This window comes from Chrysochloris asiatica, unplaced genomic scaffold (genome assembly GCF_000296735.1).
Source record: "Chrysochloris asiatica unplaced genomic scaffold, ChrAsi1.0 scaffold00040, whole genome shotgun sequence".
NCBI classification, from domain to species: Eukaryota; Metazoa; Chordata; class Mammalia; order Afrosoricida; family Chrysochloridae; genus Chrysochloris; species Chrysochloris asiatica.
In genome coordinates this window covers 3,880,601-3,889,038 of record NW_006408558.1, presented here as the reverse complement: position 1 = coordinate 3,889,038, position 8,438 = coordinate 3,880,601, and positions in this window count along the sequence as shown.

The following is an 8,438-nucleotide window of genomic DNA, read 5'->3' as shown; positions in this document are numbered from 1 at the left end:
ATAAATGAGAATGACCAGCAAAGTTTCAGGAGAATATTATTTCTCAAATGAAGCATGCAGTAGAAAGTGGTGCAACGGCTCCAGGGGGTCATAAATCCAAAGTTAGCCCACTGCCATTGAGTCACTTCTGACTCACAGTGACCCTAAATGGGGTTTCTGAGACTGTAAATCTCACAGCCTCATCTTCCTCCCACAGAGCGGTTGGTGGGTTTGAATCACCGATCTTGCAGTTAGCAGTCCAAAACCTAACCCACAGTGCCACCAGGGATTCTGCAGTCTTAACTTAGGGGTTATTATGTCCAACTTCCTAATAGTCTGAAAGTCAACTCTCCTCATATCTTCATGCAGTCTTTGTGAGGGATTGCATTTAACTGAAAAACAACAAAAACCCAAAGGGGGCTGTGGATTCACTTCACACCATTTTTTTCTAGTTCTTTGGGTAAGAGGGAGGCAGGCAGGTCCTTTGATTTTCCTGAAGGGAGCTACCAGCTCCTGAGGACAGGCATCTTTTCCGAATCAGGAACCCAGGGGCTCAACCTCCAAAGTTCCAAAAGGAAAACTTGGCCTGAATCCCAGAGGCTGCTCAGTTTTGTTTCAGCTGCACCAAGTGAGAACTGCATTCAGTTCACTCTAGCTATGCTACACTGCAGAACGCTGATGATTTTGTGTAAGTCTGAAGAGATAGTATTTATATAATGCTTGGGAGGCAGTATGCTAGAACGAGTATGCAAATGCTAGCATTTACATATTGTAATCATTGTCATTGTCTTCTGACTCATGGTGACCCCATGGGTTACTGTAGGATTTCCTGTGCTGTCATTTACTGAAACAGATCACTGGGCCTTTTCTTTTGTGGAGCTGGGTGGGTTCAAACTGCCACTGGCTGGTTACCAGCTGGGTGCAAACCTTTTGCACCAGTCAAGGACCATGGAGATAGTATTATCTCTATTTTATATACAAGACAAATATGGTTCTGGGAGGTAAAGTGTCTTTTATCCAACCAAGGTCTCACAAGTAGCACTTTTGAATTAGAATTAAAATTCAAGTCCCTGTATTGGAAACCCTTGGTCTTTTCAATTTTATATAGTTGCTTCCATTAATTTAATTTAAAAAAAAAATTCCGCTTAAGGAAATGGGAGGAAGAATTAAATACTTCAGACTTGGAATGTATTTTTACCAGGAAAAATAGTTGTTGTTAAGTGTCATCGAGTTGTTTCAGACTCACAGCGATGCTGTATAGGATTTCTAAGACTGTAAATCTTTGCGGGAGCAGAGAGCTTTATCCTGTTTCCTTGGAGGGGCTGATGGGCTTGAAACACCAACTTGTAAAATAAGCTGGTGGTTCAAGCCCACCAGCCACTCCGTGGTCCTCAGTCCAATGCTTAGTCTACAGAGCTAACCTGCTCCCCAAGAAAATAAGTATAAGAAATAAGCTTTTGTTTGGCATGGAATAAATATTTCATGCAATGATTCGGTTTTGAATGGAAACCTTCTTGGTGTCAGGCATTGTGTTGCTGGTGGTGACAAGGCCCTAAGCAAGATAAGCATGATTGCTGCTCTTGTAATAATAAATGACGCCATGACTCTGCAAACCCACACTATCTGCACACACATACAAATTCTTTGCAAACCTAATTAAAGACCAATGCAGAGCTTTTAACCATTACACTGCTAACTTTTGTTACTACCAGCTGTGGTCTGGTTGAGCAGGAGGAAAATAATACGAACTCAGCAAAATGCCCTTCTGTAAAACTGATGTGGTGGGATTGTCTGACCTCCTTTAACTTCACAAGGGGAAAGGAGAATCATGATCAACAGCCCAAGGCTGATTCCTCTGAAGTGGAGGTCAGTCATGCCTCCTCTCTCCAATCTTTTTTACCAGCTCTGACACAAGCCATCCCTCTTACAGCACTCTCTAATTATCTGATGAGTTCGATAATTCATTGCAGTGGTCACACAGAACACAGATAAGATCCTTGGCTATGGAGTTTATCAGGGAAGCAACCGATTACAATTCAGGATCTGGACTGTATGAAGATGTATAAGTCTTGAGTCAGGACAGATTCTTCTTTCTCATCTGGTACCGAAGCATGCCTCTCTCTGGCCTCTCGGCCGTTCTGCTTGGCCTCTGCCCTGCTCAGGTAACTGTTACAAAGCTCCTATAGCTCTGCCAGACTGTCCAGAGGCATCCCACTCTAGCAGTAAGCCTTGGCCCAAAGGTGCTCAGCTTTCTTACTCCATGAATAGGTGAGCTTGGCTCTGCTCAGTGCCTGGAGGCAGCCTGCCTGCCAGCAAGACTTCTCGCTAGAGGCTCTCTGTGTGCTTACTCACTCGGCCTGATCTCACTCAGCCTGATCTCACTCTGCCTGTCTTTTAGTTCTATTGCCTCTGCTGCTGCCTTCTCTCACCATGTTTCATGTTACAGTGCCCTCCTGGACCTAGGAGGTTCTCAGCACAGGAATCTTGGATCCACAAGATGTATGCTCTTCTTTCTTAGTGGTAGGGAGCTCCCTCTCTCTGCTTGCTTCTTTCTCCTGTTATCTCTTGTAAGATAAAAGGTGTGGTTCAAGCAAGGGTGTGACTTGGGTGCATTCCCCCCTAATCTTAGTTTATTAATATAATGAACATAACTGAATCTTCATTAACATAACCTAATCTCACCTTATTAGCTGGTTGTTGCTGCTAAATTCCGGTTTACAGCAACCCTGTATAGGGCTTCATGTTTCCAAGACTGTAAACCTTTATGGAAGCGGAAAACCTCATCCTTTTTCCATGGTACTACTAGAGGATTTGAACTGCTTGACTATGTGGTTTTCAGTCCAGCGCTTAGCCTTTAGTGCTCCCATTAATCCATGTTGTTGCTAAGTGCCATTGAGTTGGTTCTGACTCATAGTACCCCTCTATAGAGATTCTAAGGAGCGGCTGGTGGATTTGAACCACTGACTTTGCAGTTCAAACTGACCTGGCAGTCCAGTGCTTATCCTGCAGTACCATACCAGGACTCCCATTAGCCCACAGTGGTCAAAATGGAGGACAATTGCATCAGATCACAAAAGTGGAGCACAACCACACAGTACTGGGAATCATGATCTAACCAAATGGACAGGAATCCATACACCTTATTTGCATGATCCCTGGTAGCATAGTGGCTACAAATCAGGCTGCGAACCACAAGGTAAGCAGTTCGAAACTACCAGCTGTTTAACGAGAGAAAGACGAGGTTTTCTGCTCCCTTAAAGGTGTATAGCCTCAGAAACCCTGTGTAAGGTTGCTATGAGTCGGAACCGACTCCACGGTACATAACCCACCACCACCATCACCACCCAATCACTTGTGTGAGAGTCATAAAAACTATTCCCGTAAGGGCTCATATTAAATAATTCACTGCACCATACTTTCCTTTGTAAGTAAAAAAATATATATCAAAATAAATACCAATTTAAAGAATAAAACATAATAAATAACCAAAAAAACTATCAGATGGCGCTATACACTAGGACTCCTTGTGTGGCGTGTAGGATCAGCGTTGCACTGCAAACCACAAAGTTGGCAGCTTAAACCCACCAGCCGCTCCTCAGAAACCATATACAGGGTCTTTATGAGTCGAACCAACTCGATGGTGCTTAACAACAACAACAACAACCATGAGTGTCCTGGTGTGGCGCTGTGGGCTAACGGGCCAGACTGCAAAGCAGTTTTAACTGAAAGGTCGGTGGTTCAAGCTCACTAGCTGCTCCTTGAAACCCTATATGGGGTCGCTATCGGTCGGAATCGACTTGATGGCACTTAACAACAACAACAACAACACGGCTGATTGGGTAGCCTGGCAGGGTATCTCTGAAGAAGCTTCATCTAAATTCAGAGCTAAAAGACAGGAAGGAACACGCCCTGGCACAGTTAAGGGGAAGGGCACTTGAGAGACAGACAGGGCAAGGACCTGAAGGCAGCAAGGCCCATGTGACTCCTGGGGGAGGGGAAAGAGAAATGTGGGGAAGGGGAGCCAGCTGCAGGCTTGGATTTTAAAGGCTGGGGTGAGAGTAAACATTTGTTCTAAGTACATAGGGGATACACAGAGTTGATTGCAATTTGGTTCACTTTGGGTCCGTCACCAGAAAAGATCAATTGCTAGGAAAAGACCTCGTGTGCAAAGGAAAGGAACCCTTGAGATGAACTGATGCATTGATGAGTCCCTCAAGGGACTCAAAGATACCAGTAATCATTGAAATGGTGCGGGACCTGCAAGGCTTGTTCTCTCGTACAAAAGGTCGCCGTGAGTTGGGGCAAATTTGATGACAGCTGACCGTGGAGTCGGTTCCGACTCACAGTGATCCTGCACAAGGTTTCCGAAGCTGTAAATCTTTAGGGGAGCAGAACGCCTCATCTTTCTCCCGCCGAACCGCTGGTAGTTTCGAACTGCTGACCTTGAGGTTGGCAGCCCGACTTGTAACCACTACGCTACCAGAGCTCCTTGGAGGCAGCTAGGGTTGGAAGGCATGCAGTAAAGATTGCAGGGCAGTGAGTTGCTGCCTGCAGAGGCCATGATGCCTGTACTCCCAAGCCTGCCCACCAGTGATGCATCCACCCTGGCTTTGGGGTGCCTCATTGTCTCCCTTCTTCTGTTTGTCTGTGTATTCTTTCGCTATCCCTATTGCCGCTGGATCTCCCCTCCTCGTGAACCAAACACTCGTGAACAACACAACTATGTCGAGGCAGGTCCCCGACATAAATGGCGCCTATGCCCCAAACTAAGATCATTTCGGGAGCTGCCTGTGAAACTTGGAGAAACCACAGCAGTGTTCTGGTCATATGAACCACTCACCCACTGCCTTCAAGTCCATTTCAACTCTAGGTCAGAGGAGAACGACCTGTAGGGTTTCTGAGGCTGTATAAGCCTTCCTCATATTTCTCCTGCGGAGAGGCTAGTGACTTTGAACTGCCAACAATATGGTTAGCAGCCCAAAACTTAGCACACAGCTCTACTGGGACTCTTTGTGAACTACTTTAAATATGCCACAAAATTTTAGTTTTTTGTCAATAATGCCCTTGCCCACGTTGTTCTGCCACCTTAGATCTTGCCTTTTTCGCTTTTCCAATAAATCCCTGGCTAGGGTAAGCGTCCTTTATCAGAACCACTTGATTCTGCCCAGTGCTTTATTTTACTTTTCCTGAGCTCTCTGACTTGCACTCTAGTAATGATTTGTGCTATATTTCTCTGTAAACGTTATGTCATTATTTCATTTTCCCAGCTACATATCCTAGATGTAGGGTGGCCCTATAAATGCTAAGTGACACTGAGCTTTTGTATTCTGTATACTGTAACCTTTTCATTATCCTGGGACCGTTATGAATGAAGAGGAAATATAAATGGGTGATAGGAGAAGAGAATGATCTCCTTACATTGTGCTCTTGTGGGGGCTGGAGGCTCAGGGTAGAAAAGCTGGCAGAAGACAGGGCTTACAGTAGTGAGTTTCTTAAATGCTCTTCATTCCTAAGTGAGGAATAGCAATATGAAAGTCTGATAAAGTTCGTAGAAAAATTCTGTTATCTTTTTATTCCATTTTTTTATGAATTTTTTGAAGCCCCCTCTACCAGGAAACAAGGGCTTTATGGGAAGAACTTTTAAGGTCTTGAGAAATCCTTTTTTTTTTTAAAGACTAGACTCTCATACCACGGGGTTTAATTTTTTGTGTGTGTGTGGTTAAAAAATATGTATCAGAACATTTGCCATTATAATCATTTTTAAAGTACACAATTCAGTTCATTACATTCATTATGTTGTGTAATCATCACCAGTATCCATTTCCAAGTTTGTCCATCACCCTTAACAGAAACTCATTGCCCCCTAATTTATGATGACCCTTGCTGAAAGGAGCTTGGTAGTCTAGTAGATTATGCTTTGGGCTGCTCACTACAAGGTCAGCAGTTCAAATCTACCAGCCACTCCACAAAAGACAGATGAGGCTTTCTGCACCTGTAAACATTTACATGTACCGTGTACAGGGTTGCTATGAGTCTGAACCGACACAACCGCACACAACCACCACCATCCTCCCACCCTTGTTGTTGTTAAGTACCGTGGAGTCGGTTCTCACTCATAGTGACCCTGCATAGGGTTTCCGAGGTTGTAAATCTTTATGGGAGCAGAACGCCTCATTTTTCTCCCGCAGAACCACTGGTAGTTTCCAACTATCGACCATGAGGTTAGCAGCCCGATTCGTAACCACTACGCTCCAGAGCTCCTTCCTTGACAACCACTAATAAACTTTGATCACTATGCACTGTTTTATCCAAAATATTTCATCTATATGCCTTGAAAACATTATGCTGCGTGAAATAAGCTAGTGACAAAAAGACAGCTATTGTAGGAGAATTCTTAATATCTATGGTTATATGATGGTCATATATCCGTTTCAGTTAAAAAAAAACACACCAATTAACGCATGACCGTCAAAGTCGATTCCAACTCATAGCGACGTTATGTTGTTGTTGTTAAGTGCAGTCGAGTGGGTTCTGTCTCATAGTTACCCCATATAAAGTTTCCGAACGGGGCTGGTGAGCTTGAACTGCCAACCTTTTGGTCTAGTGCTTATCCTATTTAGCCAGCTTGATTTCTTCAGAAATGTGGCAAGGCAAACAAAAATAATGTGCTTTACTGCCTGTCAGCTTGTCAGCAACTCAGAAATTCTGCTTTGACCATTTGATGCCATTTTAACCAACAATTTGTTTCTTCTAGTTATCTGTATTCCTTTAAATCTCTGTCTAGGTAAGCTTTTAGTAAATGGATTTTGTTTAGCCTCATGCTTCTATTAAGAAGCTGGATGGAGGATGATAGAGTTTGTGAATTTTAAAATTTCATAGAGCTCAGTTTGTATGTTGTATTTATCAAATGTCCCTCAGCATATTTGGTAAAAGGGAGAAAGTTAATTTTGCCGTTTCCAATATCCTCTGAATTTTTAATGAGCTGCTATACATCTTGTCACTGTTTCTGCCCATAGCTATTGTTTTCAGAGTAGCCATGTTCTATATTTCTTTTTCCCACCAATGTAATTTATTACTTTTACATTTGGAGATGGCTCCCATTTGTCTCCATGCTAGCTCCACGTATAATACAATATAGGGTGTATAGGACACCCTTTGTTTGTAACTGAAATGCTATGGAACTTAGTGTATTCAGTGACACATTGTTGTTAGGTGCCTTAGAATTGGTTGTGACTCACAGAGACCCCACACACAGCATAGTGATACCATGCTCACAGTGGGCTATGTTTGAGCCCATTGTAACCACTGTGGTAGTTCATCTCATCGAGGATCTTTCCCTTTTCCCTAACCTTGTACCTGACAGACACAGTGATAGAGCAGTGACATACCTAAGAAGGAGCCTGGTCCTACAAAGACATGGGTTTCTTTCTTTTGGAGAAGTTTTCACATATATCATTGCTTTTAAAATCCCCATTGTGTTATCCACATGTGACGATGACTGACTTTTTGTCAGAAAACAAGGGTGTGTTCTAATTACAAGGGGAGGTGGGGGTTCAAAAAGTTCGTGGAAAAATTCCTTTATTTTTCAATTCCATTTCCCACAAACTTTTGAAACCCTCTTAGATCTTAATTGATTTCTTTCATCACAAATGTATACTGTAGGCTTTTTTTTTTTTTTTTTTTTTTAAAGCAAGCCAAATATTTTTACTGTCTGAAAATGCAATTATAAGCTACTGTGTCAATTAGGAATTAGAACTTCTTAGACCAGTGGATTATTCCATAGCTCTGTGAGCGAACTAAGTCTGCATGCTAAAATTCATTTGGAACATAATTAGGGATAGAATTAGAGTTTTTAACCACTTCACTGCTAGCTTCTGGTATCGTCAGCTGTGGTTATGTATGCCAAGATCAAATTAATAGACTAACTTAACAAGAAGTGGGGTTTTTTTGGCAATTAAAAAAAAATACAAGTAGTAAAAATATTCTAGTTGTATTTTCTGCTTTTATACAAAAGCTGTATAATTTGGTTTTGGAAAACACCTGAATTCATTTGCATCATGAAACAATGAATTATTTTTTTATCCTAATAAGAAAAGTCTAGTCCCTGGATGAGCAAACTGAACAGCCAAATGTCTTTGCAACCAACCCATACTTTCAAAAAGATGAAGAAAACAGCAGTCTAAGGTTAGATATGGGCATAGGGTCATGGACTAGGTCAGAAACCATTGTTGTGTCCCTTGCCTTGCTCTCTGCCACGGGCCACCCACTGAAGACTCTGTTGAGATGGTCTCAATAGCTCAGTGCCACATATGGCTCCAACCACTGAAAATAACTCTCAGAGTCAGGTCACTAAGAGTACTCCCTAATTTCAGGACTGCAGGAGATGGTTAAATCAATATGTTAACCTGATGTGCAGTGAATCACATTGTTATTATCAATGTGATCATTTTATGAAAAGA